The sequence below is a fragment of the Chiloscyllium plagiosum genome, chromosome 14 (genome assembly GCF_004010195.1).
Source record: "Chiloscyllium plagiosum isolate BGI_BamShark_2017 chromosome 14, ASM401019v2, whole genome shotgun sequence".
Lineage (NCBI taxonomy): Eukaryota > Metazoa > Chordata > Chondrichthyes > Orectolobiformes > Hemiscylliidae > Chiloscyllium > Chiloscyllium plagiosum.
The window spans coordinates 56,821,041-56,833,430 of NC_057723.1; the positions used below are offsets into that span (position 1 = coordinate 56,821,041).

A 12,390-nucleotide genomic window follows, 5' to 3' on the forward strand; every position below is an offset into this window, starting at 1 on the left:
GGAAGATGAGGCATTCATCCTCCAGGCATCAGGTAGCTTGGATTTGGTGGTGGAGGCGGCCCAGAAATTGCATGTCCTTAGCTGAGTGGGAGTGGGAGGGGGAGTTGAAGTGGTTGGCCACAGGGTGGTGGGGTTGTTGGGTGCGTCTGTCCCAGAGATGTTCTCTCAACCGTTCCAAACGTTGATGCCCTGTCTCCCCAATGTAGAGAAGACCACATCAAGAGCAATGGACACAGCAGATGAGGTGTTTGGACATGCAGAAAAATCTCTGCCCAACGTGGAAGGATCCTTTGGGGCCTTGGGTGGAGGTGAGGGGGGAGGTGTGGGTGCAAGTTTTACACCTCTTCTGCTGGCAAGGAAAGGTGCTGGTAGTGGAAGGTGGGTTAGTGGGGGGCGTGGACCTACCGAGGGAGTCACGGAGAGAATGATCTCTAAGGCCTCCTCCACCGCCAAAGCCAAGCTACCAACACCTAGAGGAAGAACACCTCACCTTCTTCTGTGGGACCATCCAACCACATCAATGTTGATTTCACCAGTTTCCTCATTTCCCCTCCCCCAATCTTATCCAGGCTCCAATCCTCCAACTTGACATCACCCTCTTGAACCTGCCCATCTTCCTTCCCACGTATCTACTCCACTGTCTGCTCTGACCTATCACCATCACGGCCCCCAGATTCATCTTACCCCCCCTCTTATTTATCTCTCAGCTCCCCTCCTCCCCACATTCCTGAAGGGCTTATGGAGTTAGCAGCTCAGGAACAAAATTTGGAACAGGAACCGAAATCAATGATTTGTCTTCCCAACACAATAAAAAGGAATTTTAAAAAAATTAAATTCAAACACAAATATAAAGATAGATGTTTCTGTCCACTATACTATTATGATACTATACATTATAGCACGGATAACGGGGGGGGGGGAGAAAAAGCAAAGTGAGGCCAATCAGTGCACTTTTAAAAAATTCATTCATGGAATGTGGACATCACTGGCATGGTCAGCACTTATTGCCCTAAATGTCAAGAAGGCAGTTGAGAGACAACCACATTGCTATGCATGGAGGCCTTACATGGTAAGGATAGCAGACTTCCTTCCTTGAAGGACATCATTTAACCAACTGGACTTTTCTGACAATCAGCTGCAGTTTCCCTACATCCCTATTCTACCACAAAAAATGTAAACGGGAAAATACTGTACAGAAAATAATGCAATGAAGGGATAGTTGTAATCTCTGAGACAATGGCAGAAACACTGTTAATGAACATTATAGAGGCAGGTGCGACATAATAAGCCTCTTTTTTCTCCCAAACAGGCTTGATCTATTGCTCACTTTAAATCTTTACACACGTCTTTGGACTAAAAGAAGACATTCTGTTAAAATGTGTTTACTGTAAATGAACTAAAAGATGTGGCAAGCTAAACAAATTGCTGGAGAAATGGAGGATTCTGATGAAAGGTTACTGGACTCAAACTGTGAACTGTTTGTCTCTCCACGGATGCTGCGAGATCTGCTGACTTTCTGTAGCACTTTGTTTTTGTTTCAGATCTCCAGCCTCCACAGTTCTTTGTCTTTTATTTCCATAATGAGCCTATACCCTGGAAGGAGGGGAGAATGAAATCTGGATTCGAGTGTCAATAAAATCCATCACATCGACTGGCACCAGCAATATCAAACACGAGCTTGCACCTTTTTTCATTTAACTCCCAGTTGGTAACATCACGTTTTAGAAGTCATAAGCATTAAATGACATTTTCTTCCCTATCTACTTAAAAGGTTCAAGAGACGCTGTTACACAACCATGACCGATTAATTAAATCATCAACGTGAACCTTTGATATTACTTTATACTCTCCAAAAAGCTTCATGTCATATCATATGTTGTAAATTCACTGACTTAAAAAAGCTAAAGATCCAATATGTGCTAAAGCAGAGAAAATCTTATCTGTTAGTGCTCTTGAAAGAGAAAGTTAAGAAAAGTTAGGATTTTCAGCAGTATTGTGAATTAATTACTTCTGGAACTATATGAACTTTGTGAATGCTAAAGATTACTGAGATTCATACTTGCAAGTATGATCTACAGATTTAATCAGGCAAAATTCAAAATTTCAAAATAAACAATACTGTTGATTACGTTCTACATTCACAAGTCAGGAAAACGTATTTTGAACATGCTACAATCTGATAAATGATAATGTTTTGACACACAAATTCAATTCTCTGGCTCTAACAAATACGTTATCAATACTTTGGTACAGAAACTGTCAAGAATAAGCATTAACTTGAACGAAACTTGTCACATTGAGGTCTTGCTGCATTGAAGTATAATATTGCCTAACAGGGAAGGCAGATGAACTCAGGGCATGGTTAGGAACATGGGACTGGGATATCATAGCAATTACAGAAACATGGCTCAGGGATGAACAGGACTGACAACTTAATGTTTCAGGATACAAATGCTACAGGAAGGATAGAAAGGAGGCAAGTGAGGAGGGGGAGTGGTATTTTTGATAAGAGATAGCATTACAGCTGTACTGAGGGAGGATATTCCCAGAAATACATCCAGCAAAGTTATTTGGATGGAACTGAGAAGTACGTGAGGGATGATCACCTTATTGGGATTGTAGCATCGATCCCCTAATAGTCAGAGGAAACTTGAGAAACAAATTTGTAAGGAGATCTCAGTTACCTGTAAAAAATAATAAGGTAGGGAATTTTAACTTTCCAAACATAGACTGGGACTGCCATAGTGTTAAGGGTTTAGATGGAGAGGAATTTGTGAAGTATGCACAAGAAAACTTTCTGATTCAGTATGTCGATGTACCTACAAGAGGAGCAAAATTTGACCTACTCTTGAGAAATAAGGCAGGGCGGGTGATTGAGGTGTTAGTGGTAGAGCACTTTGGGGCCAGTGGCCATAATTCCATTAATTTTAAAACAATGATGGAAAAGGATAGACCAGATCTAAAAGTTGAAGTTCTAAATTGGAGGAAGGCCAATTTTGACGGTATTAGGCAAGAACTTTCAAAAGCTGATTGGGGGCAGATGTTCGCAGGTAAAGGGACGGCTGGAAAATTGGAAGCCTTCAGAAATGAGATAACGAGAGTCCAGAGCAAGTATATTCCTGTCAGGGTGAAAGGAAAGGCTGGTAGGTATAGGGAATGCTGGATGACTAAAGAAATTGAGGGTTTGGTTAAGAAAAAGAAGGAAGCATAGGTCAAGGATAGACAGGATAGATCGAATGAATCCTTAGAAGAGTATAAAGGCATTAGAAGGATACTTAAGAGGGAAATGAGGAGGGCAAAAAGGGGACATGAGATAGCTTTGGCAAATAGAATTAAAGAGAATCCAAAGGGTTTTTACAAATACATAAAGGACAAACGGGGTAACTAGGTACAGAATTGGGCCTCTCAAAGATCAGCAAGGTAACCTTCGTGTGGAGCCATACGAGATGGGGCAGATACTAAACGAGTATTTTGCCTCAGTATTTACTGTGGAAAAGGACATGGAAGATATACAATGTAGGGAAATAGATGGTGAGATCTTGAAAAATGTCCACATTACAGAGGAGGAAGTGCTGCATGCCTTGAAATGCATAAAACTGGATAAATCCCCAGGACCTGATCAGGTGTTCCCTAGATCTCTGTGGGAAGCCAGGGAAGTGATTGCTCGGCCTCTTACTGAGATATTTGTATCATCGATAGTCACAGGTGAGGTGCCAGAAGACTGGAAGTTGGCTAACGTGGTACCACTGTTTAAGAAAGGTGGTAAGGACAAGTCAGGGAACTATAGACCAGTGAACCTGACGTTGGTAGTGGGCAAGTTGTTGAAGGGAATCCTGAGGGACAGGATGTACATATATTTGGAAAGGCAAAGACTGATTAGGGATAATCAACATGGCTTTATGCTTGGGAAATCATGCCTCACAAACTTGATTGAGTTTTTTGAAAAAGCAACAAAGATGATTAATGAGGGCAGAGCAGTAGATGTGATCAACATGGATTTCAGTAAGACATTCGACAAGGATCCCCATAGGATACTGGTGAGCAAGGTTAGAACTCATGGAATATAGGGAGAACTCGCCATTTGGATACAGAACTGGCTCAAAGGTAGAAGACAGAGGATGGTGGTGGAGGGTTGTTTTTCAGATTGGAGGCCTGTGACAAGTGGGGTGCCACAAGGATTGGTGTTGGGTCCACTATTTTTCATCATTTCTATAAATGATTTGGATGCAAGCATAAGGGGTATAAGTTAGTAAGTTTGCAGATGACACCAAAATTGTAGGTATAGTGGACAGCGAAGAAGGTTACCTCAGATTACAACGGGATCTTGATCAGATGGGCAAATGGGCTGAAAAGTGGCAGATGGAGTTTAATTTAGATAAATATGAGGTGCTGCATGTTCGGAAAGCAAACCTTAGCAGGACGTATACACTTAATGGTAAGGTCCCAGGGAGCATTGGTGAACAGAGACCTACTCTTCAAACCTTTCTGCAAAAAAAAGATATTCAGACAGATATTGGTGAAAAATGGTACTGGCTAAGTTCTGATGTTACCTACATAAAACAGTTAAATGTATCAAGAATGTCCACAGAAAGTATGAAAAGCAGTATTGTCTTAATGAAATATGTATATGTCATGTTGCTGGGCCGAAGGGCCTGTTTCTACACTGTAAGTAATCTAATCTAATCTAATGATCACATCAAGCTGACATGATGAAACATATGATTTTACCAATTCAATATTTCCAAGCAAGATTGATCAAATTATTCTTCAAATTATTTCTTATAGTAAAATATTTTAAACAGCACTTTTACAGTTTAATTTCAAAACATTTTATTTGTGCTGCTAAGTATTTTGTTCAAAATGAACAAATGTTCAACACACAACAGTATGCTTTCAACATTCCTATAGAAAACAGGAGACAGTAAATAACACGCGGTATTTATCAGGAGAAAGGGGCGTGGTCCCAAGTTAGTCATACAGCAGTCCTTGAAAAACGTTGTTTTTAAAAAAACTAAGATTAATCGCAGCATTCAGAGTCAATTCACATATATTAAATACGGTGAACAGAATGATAACATTCAGTTGTCACTGCTAAATGCACCACTACATACAATCACCAGGCAACCTTCACTTTATGCCTTATCAACTTGTAAACATACACCACGTGTTAATATAAATTCGAAATTTATCCATGATACAAAACAACGAACACGGTAAAGGCTCCGTATTACTTAGTCACACTTTTAAACTACAGAAGTTGAGGGTTTTCATCACTGTTAACCCTTTTACACAACATATTGCAGACAAACAAAATGCTGCCATGTGTTTACATAAAAGGTTGGTGGGCGGGTACGCTGGTCCATCCGACGCCTCGAAAACTACCACAAGATAGTGTTCCTTGCCTCTAACTCCACGCTCTGCCCAGGGTCGTTGTCAATGAGGCTGTGCTCTAGTTCCCCAGTGACAACCCTATTCTCCTTCACATTTTGTTTTCGAGCCCTGTTTCTAACATGGCGACCAACACAAACAAACCCGCCGTGGGCGGGGTCCCAGCAACCTGACAGCCGACGCCGCTCCGCCTACCTACTGCTTCCATTGGTTCAGACCCATCTGTTGACGGGCACCCGTCCCGATGGCTATGTCTCATTGGCTCTCGGCACATCAATCAGATGACAAAACGGAGACAACAGCTTCCTCCGTCTTCATCCTCCATCACTCTCTCGTTTACTCTCTCTCCCTCTCCCTCGGTTGACTTCTCAATCCGATCGCCATGAAGGTAGAACAAGTACTTGCTTCAACAACAAAGAAATACCTTCGATAAAAGTTTCACCGCACCTACCTCTAGAAAGGCGTGTTGTCAGGTTGATCAGCTTCGGAGGTTGTGATGGGACAGCAAATCGAGACGCGCGTTTGTTTTGTTGATATCTTTCTGACGGGTTCCTGGAAAGCGCGTGACTGCACTGACGGGGCCAGGGGGCGGGGTCACAGAGCAGCCAATAACAGCGCCGCTTGCCCGCCAGTCAACCTATGCTCCCCTCATGCCCCCCCTCCCCCAAAACAGCAGCAGCCGCCTCCGCCGCAGGTTTAATAGTGGCGTACCTCCAGAGTGGAGCTCGTACTGGGCGTGCGAAGCAATTGTATGATTGATGCATTTGAAAAACAAAATTCATTACACAGCGTATCGCATGTTCTTTGACGAAACGACTTGTCCCCTCATCAGTTTATATTACATCTCCTTCCACACATAGATGAGAATGTGTCAAATACTTTCGATTTTAAAAAATCAATCGGTTAGTCTATGGGATGTTTCTTGACAGCTGTGAAAATATGGGCCAAAAAGTGTGGTGATGGAAAAGTACAGCAGGTCAGGCAGCTTCCGAGGAGCACGACAGTCGACGATTCGGGCATAAGCCTTTCAGGCATGGGAGAGCGGAGATCAATATGGGGAGGGGGTAGCTGGGAAGGCAATAGGTCAATGCAGGTGAAAGGTGACAGAGGTTGGAGGAGAGGGTGTAACTGATAGATGGGGAGGAAAATGGACTGGAAGAGGATGAAGCCCAATCAGACGGGTCTGGGAAGAGGTGGGTGGGCAGAGGGGAGATGTTCCCTGAGTTCCACAAGTTGTCTCCCACGTGTAGTTAAAAATCAGACAATACCGGGTTATAGTCCACAGGTTTATTTGGAAGCATTACTACTTCCGAATAAACCCATTGGACTATAACCTGGTGTTGTGTGATTTTTAACTTTTGTGAAAGTGAGGGCCACAGATGCTGGAGATTAGAGTCGAGAGTGTGGTGCTGGAAAAGCACAGATCAGTCAGCATCCGAGGAGCAGGAGAATAGCTTTTTGATCCACCCCTGTCAAACACTGACACCTCTTCATCATGGTTACGTGATGGGTTAGGTGTTTGTGAAGTTGGTTTGAAGGTGTAGAGGTGTACTGTACCTTTAAGAGATAGGGGAAGCTGGCGAGGACTTAGAGAGGTATAGAGGGTGCTGAACAATTTAAAAATGTAACATTTGGTTGAAACAAATAGCTGGAATTACCATGGTACAAAAACAAATTCAAATTCAGTTTAAGCTATGCCCCAGATACCAAAATCCAATTGAGTTTGAATTTTACTGTTTGGGATGACATCAAACTAATGAAGTGATCCGATGTTTTGGGGTATAAAATCAGACATTTTGAACAGTTAGGGTGAGAACTTCAAAGAGCTACCAAGAAGCAACAACTGCCAGCAGAATAGCTGTCTGAAAGATATCTGAGTATAAGAAATTTGTGCAGCAGAACACCAAAGTCGACCTAGCGGAATCGACAGAGACAGTTCAACATCCAAAGACTATTACTAGGTTTGAAATTGATTTTGCTTTAAATTTGAGAGAGAATTTATTGGACCAGTATTGTAAAGTGGGAGGTAAAAGATAGGCCTAAAAGAAAGCAGTTGTAAAAAGATGTTGTTTAATGTTCTCTGTTGGATTTAAAGAATACAACTCTTAAATTTTACTTTAAATAGTGACCTCTGGACTAGTTCTTTGCCTCTTGAAATTTAACAGATTACAGCGCAAGGTGAGGTCCTATGTGTCGGGTTTAAAGTTAGCAGAGGGGTTTACCCAGTGTCGTAACAAACTGTTCAACCTCCTTGTGGAAGCAGCATCTAGCAACTGCAGTCCTCAGTTTCTCTCAGTATCTGTGAAAATATTCCTACCACTTTTTGCACCAGTAAAAATGTTCTTCTGTGTCCCATTGACACTATAAAATCAATATTTGCTTGGAATGCAGCAGCAGAAAGTACTCAGCTTATGTGGAGATGTGTGAGCTTATGTTTCAAGTCAATAGCTCTTGATGCAAAATTTTTCTTTAGGTTTTCCAGCATTGGCAGTATTTTGCCTTTGTAGTGTTTATGCATGTATTAGGAAGAGTTATCACCCTTTTCTAAGTTCAGGAATTTACAAGTCCTACTCTGATCTGACTACGGGAGACGGCTTGGTTTCACTCACCACTCGTTACTCACCACCCTTTTGGCTCCAAGAACACATTTTCGACAAGGTAATCTTATAGAAAACTCCAGAGGATTCCGATACGCAGGGAGTAGAAGAGCCTGCATGCTGGAGAGCACACGCTGTGTCCAAGAGACCATAATCTCTCAGATAGTCTGCTTGAAAATGGAAGTTTGATATCCTTACTACCCTCAGAACCAATATTATATTAATTGTTATGAAACAGAAAATAATTAAGATGTACCTGAGAGTTGTCACTATTTATTGCTCCACTGCAGTCAAGTACCACTAACAACGTATCAATCTAGCAGCCCCATCAGCAAGAATTAGACAAGTGCAGTTTGAGACTAAAGTACAGTATGATTTTTCTAATTTAGGCAGTACCTTGGGATTGAGGATGCCTTCATTCCACTTGAATGGATTCTGAGAGGGCTGGTGAATCCCCCTGCAAACTGCAGAAGCTGCCCCATGTGTAAATGGTGCTTGGAGAGTCAGGGAGTTGAGTTGTTTAATGGTTTGTGAACTTGAGGACCAGGATCTCATTTTAGCAGGGAGAATTGATCAGGGTGACCAACTGTCCCATAGTAGAGGTAGTTGTCTGGTTCATTGCAGCTGAAATGCTGCTTGGCCTAGAATTTTGACCCTTAGGGTTTTGCACAAACATTGCAGGTGCCTGTACTCTGCACCTTCCACCTGTTCTCAGGTTCACCACCAACACCCCTGCTCCTAACACATCTCTCAGACAGTGTAGGATCTACTTCTGCAACTACTCTTTTGCACAGTTGTAGAGTGCTCACTTCACACCTCAGAAGCACCACCAGCAGTACCTTCAAAAGATCCTCCAAATGCAGTAGCAAGAATGTATCATTTCAACAGGAATATCTTCTCCAAAGCCAAGATAATCAGCTTGGGCCACTGAAAACTCAAAACCAGCTCTACAGGCCAGGACTTGTATGCCTGGCACCAGAGTTCCAAAGCAACAACTCTGTACAGACCTTGGGCTTCAGGAGAACAGTGAATTAGGGATACCCTCAAAGCAATCCTGAAAAGATCAAATATCCTCATTAAGTCACAGAAATCTCTGGCTTATGACTCACTCAAATAGTTATGGTAGGCAAAAATTATCAAGACACTTCAAGAACATAGAACCCACACCATATTTACTGATCTCAAAGCAATTTGGGGGATCACCTGATTTTGGGTGAGCTCATTTGGCTAATACTCAGATATACATGAGGTATAAGTTTATGAACCAACGAGCCTTCGGGAGACAGTACTTGCTTGGAAATGGTGCTCCTCATTCATGACAATCACCAGTAAACAACAACCTATGGTCACCCAAAACTGGATGAACTAGAACATATATTGAACGTACTAGAAGATTTTCTGTAGTGTTGTTTACATTGGGTCAAGTATCACTATAAATATTAAGTGAAAGTATGTGGAAATGTTGTAATTGATTTTTTTAAAGTAGCTAAATAAAAAATGTTTTTCACATGAAATTTTTAAATTACAAAATGATGTTTACTGAAGATGTGTTAATATTAACTATTATCCAAGAAATAATTAAGTTTGAAAATCTTACAGGAAATTACATATTTTCCATTCAATAGCAACTAATTAGTATTTTCATTCACTGCACCTACAGGTAATAATTTGCAAATAAATGAGAACGTTTAATTCTATTAGCTTGATATTCTTTCTGCAGTTAAATTTTATTTAAAAGATTACTTGAAAATCAAATCAATAATTTAGTCCATATTCAAAAAAAGTTAAACACTCACTCAATGTATATTTCCCATCAATTTTAGTCCCATTAACCTTCCTAATATATTTTCAGTGGTGTTAGTTGTATTTATTTCCTCTTCCATTTTTGTCCCTTGATTATTTAGTATTTTTGAAATACTCTGTTTTCTAGCATGAAAGATGATGCAAAATATTTATTCGACTCCTCTGTCATTTCCTGGGAACCCATTATTTCCCCAGCCTCATTGTCTGAGGAGCCGATATCCACTTTGGCCCCTCTTAATTGGTAAATACTTCAAGTAGCTTTTACTTTCAAGCTTACCCGGTTTATTTTCTCTTCTGTTTTGGTCATCTTTTGTTGGTTGTTAAGATTTTCCCAGTCCTTGGCTCACTACCAATGTCTGCCATTGTACATTTTACTTTTAATTTGATGCTTTCCTTAAGCCCCTAGTTAATCCCGTTTAGTTTATCCCCTTCCTAGAGTCCTTCTTTCTTTTTGGGATATATCTTTGCTGTGAATCATGAAATATTTAATTAACCATTTCTCATTGTTTCTCAACTGCCTTTATTGGTAAACTCCTTTTCCAGTCAACTCCAGACAACTCTGCCCTCATTTCTTTGTATTTGCCCTTATTTAAGTTTTAGCATAATTGTTTCTGATTCAAGTTTCTCAATCGGAATGCTAAATTCTACCTCATGGTCACTGTTTATGAGTAGATCTTTATTCCCAAGACCTTCCATTTGACTTTTCCAATCTATAAGATTAAAGTCATCCGTGATCAATTAACACCTTTCGCCCCCCACCCCACCCCCACCCATATCTTATGTATTCTCTGCCACACAGTAGCTCAGTGGTTAGCAGTACTGCCTCAACTCCAGGGACCTATGTTCAATTCCACCCTTAGCAAACTGTCTGTGTGGAGTTTACACATTCTCCGTGTCAGCGTTTCCTCTGAGTGCTTTGGTTTCCTCCTGCAGTCCAAGGATGTGCAGGTTAGGTGGATTGGCTATGCTAGATTGCCCACAGCATCCAGGGATATGCAACCTAGGTGGGAAAAGCAGAGTTACAGACTTTGGGGGAGGGGAGGGGTGTCGGTCTGGGTGAATTGCTCTTTGGAGGATATGTGGACTTGATGGGCCAAATAGCCTACTACTCCCAATGTTGTCTTCCCATTGATATTTCTTACCTCCACCAATATGAATTCTATGTCTTCTAATCCAAGATCATTTCTGGCTATTGTACTTACTTTCATCCCAACCCACCACCTTTCCTGCCTGCCTCTCCGTTCAAAAAGTCACACTCACCTAAATATTTAGTTCCCAACTTTGATCGTCTTATAACCATAGCTCTATAATGGTTGTAAGATCAAACCTATTAAACTCCATTCATTTATTTTGTTCAAAGTGCTGTGTACTTTTAAGTAAAGAGCTATTAATTTTGCCTTTCCACTATAATTTCCCCCCGATGAGCCAAGGAATGGCAGGTGGAGTTTAATTTATCTAACTGTGAGGTGCTTTACTTTGGAAAGGCAAATTAGGGCAGGACTTATACACTTAATGGTAAAGTTCTGGGGAGTGTTGCTGAGCAAAAAGACCTTGGAGTGCAGGTTCATAGTTCCTTGAAAATGGAATCTCAGACAGGATAGTGAAGGCAGCATTTAGTACGTTTGCCTTTATTGGTCAGTACACGGAGTACAGGAATTGGGAGGTCATGTTGTGCCTGTAAAGGACATTAGATAGGCCACTTTTGGAATATTGCGTTTAATTCTGGTCTCCCTGCTATAGGAAGGATATGGTTATACTTGAAAGGGTTCAGAAGAGATTTACATGGATGGTGCCAGGGTTGGAGGGCTTGAGCCATTGGGAGCTGCTGAATAGACTGGGGCTAGTTTCTCTGGAATGGTGACGTTAGAGGCTTCTAAAATTATGAGGGGCATGGATAGGGTGAATAGCCAAGGTCTTTTCTCCAGGTAAGGGAGTCCAAAACTAGCAGGCATAGGTTTACGGTGAGAGGGGAAAGAATTAAATGGGATCTAGGGGTAACGTTTTCCATAGAGTAGCAGCACACATATGGATTGAGAAAGTGCTAGAGGCTTTTGACATTTAAAAGGCATCAGGATGGGTATATGAATAGGAAGGGTTTAAAAGGAGCATGGACCAAATGTTGGCAAATAGGACTAGATTAATTTAGGATATCTGGTCAACTTGGACCAGTTACACCAAAGGATCTGTTTCAATTCTGTACAACATTATGAGCTGCTATTTTTCTATGTTTGCATATTGTCATTTCCTGTTGGTCTCTGGTATTGTGATCCAAATAGCTGCCCTGCACTGCACTGCTGCCATTTCATTTTGTTTAAGCTAATTATAAGTTGAAGCTTATAAAACTAAAGTCCTCCCCATAGCCTTAGTCATTCAATTCACCATCACAACAGTCACAGTGTGGTTCAAGTGAAACCCATCACTGGCTGGACCACCATTTATTGCCATTCCAAAATTTCCCAGTGGGCAGTTAGAGTCAACCATATTCATGTAGTCCAGACAAAGTAAGGACAGCAGTTTTCTTCTCCCTAACGGACATTAGTAAACCAGATGGGTTTTTCTGACAATCGACACTGGTTTCAATGGCCATCATTAGAATCTTAAT

The 12,390-nt window shown here is 41.3% G+C and overlaps 1 protein-coding gene across 3 annotated transcripts in view; it reads right to left on the reverse strand.

Annotated features, from left to right (window-relative positions):
• The window catches only part of crebrf (creb3 regulatory factor), a 74,889-nt gene extending 68,370 nt beyond the window's left edge, over nt 1-6,519 (reverse strand). Inside the window, exon 1 of one of the 3 annotated variants that reach the window (XR_006313640.1) lies at nt 5,840-6,519. The gene's annotated coding sequence lies outside the window, so the exon portion shown is untranslated. The remainder of the gene's footprint in view (nt 1-5,839) is intronic. The other 2 variants (XM_043703846.1, XM_043703847.1) reach the window with 2 other exon arrangements.
• Between the last annotated feature and the right edge of the window lie 5,871 nt (nt 6,520-12,390).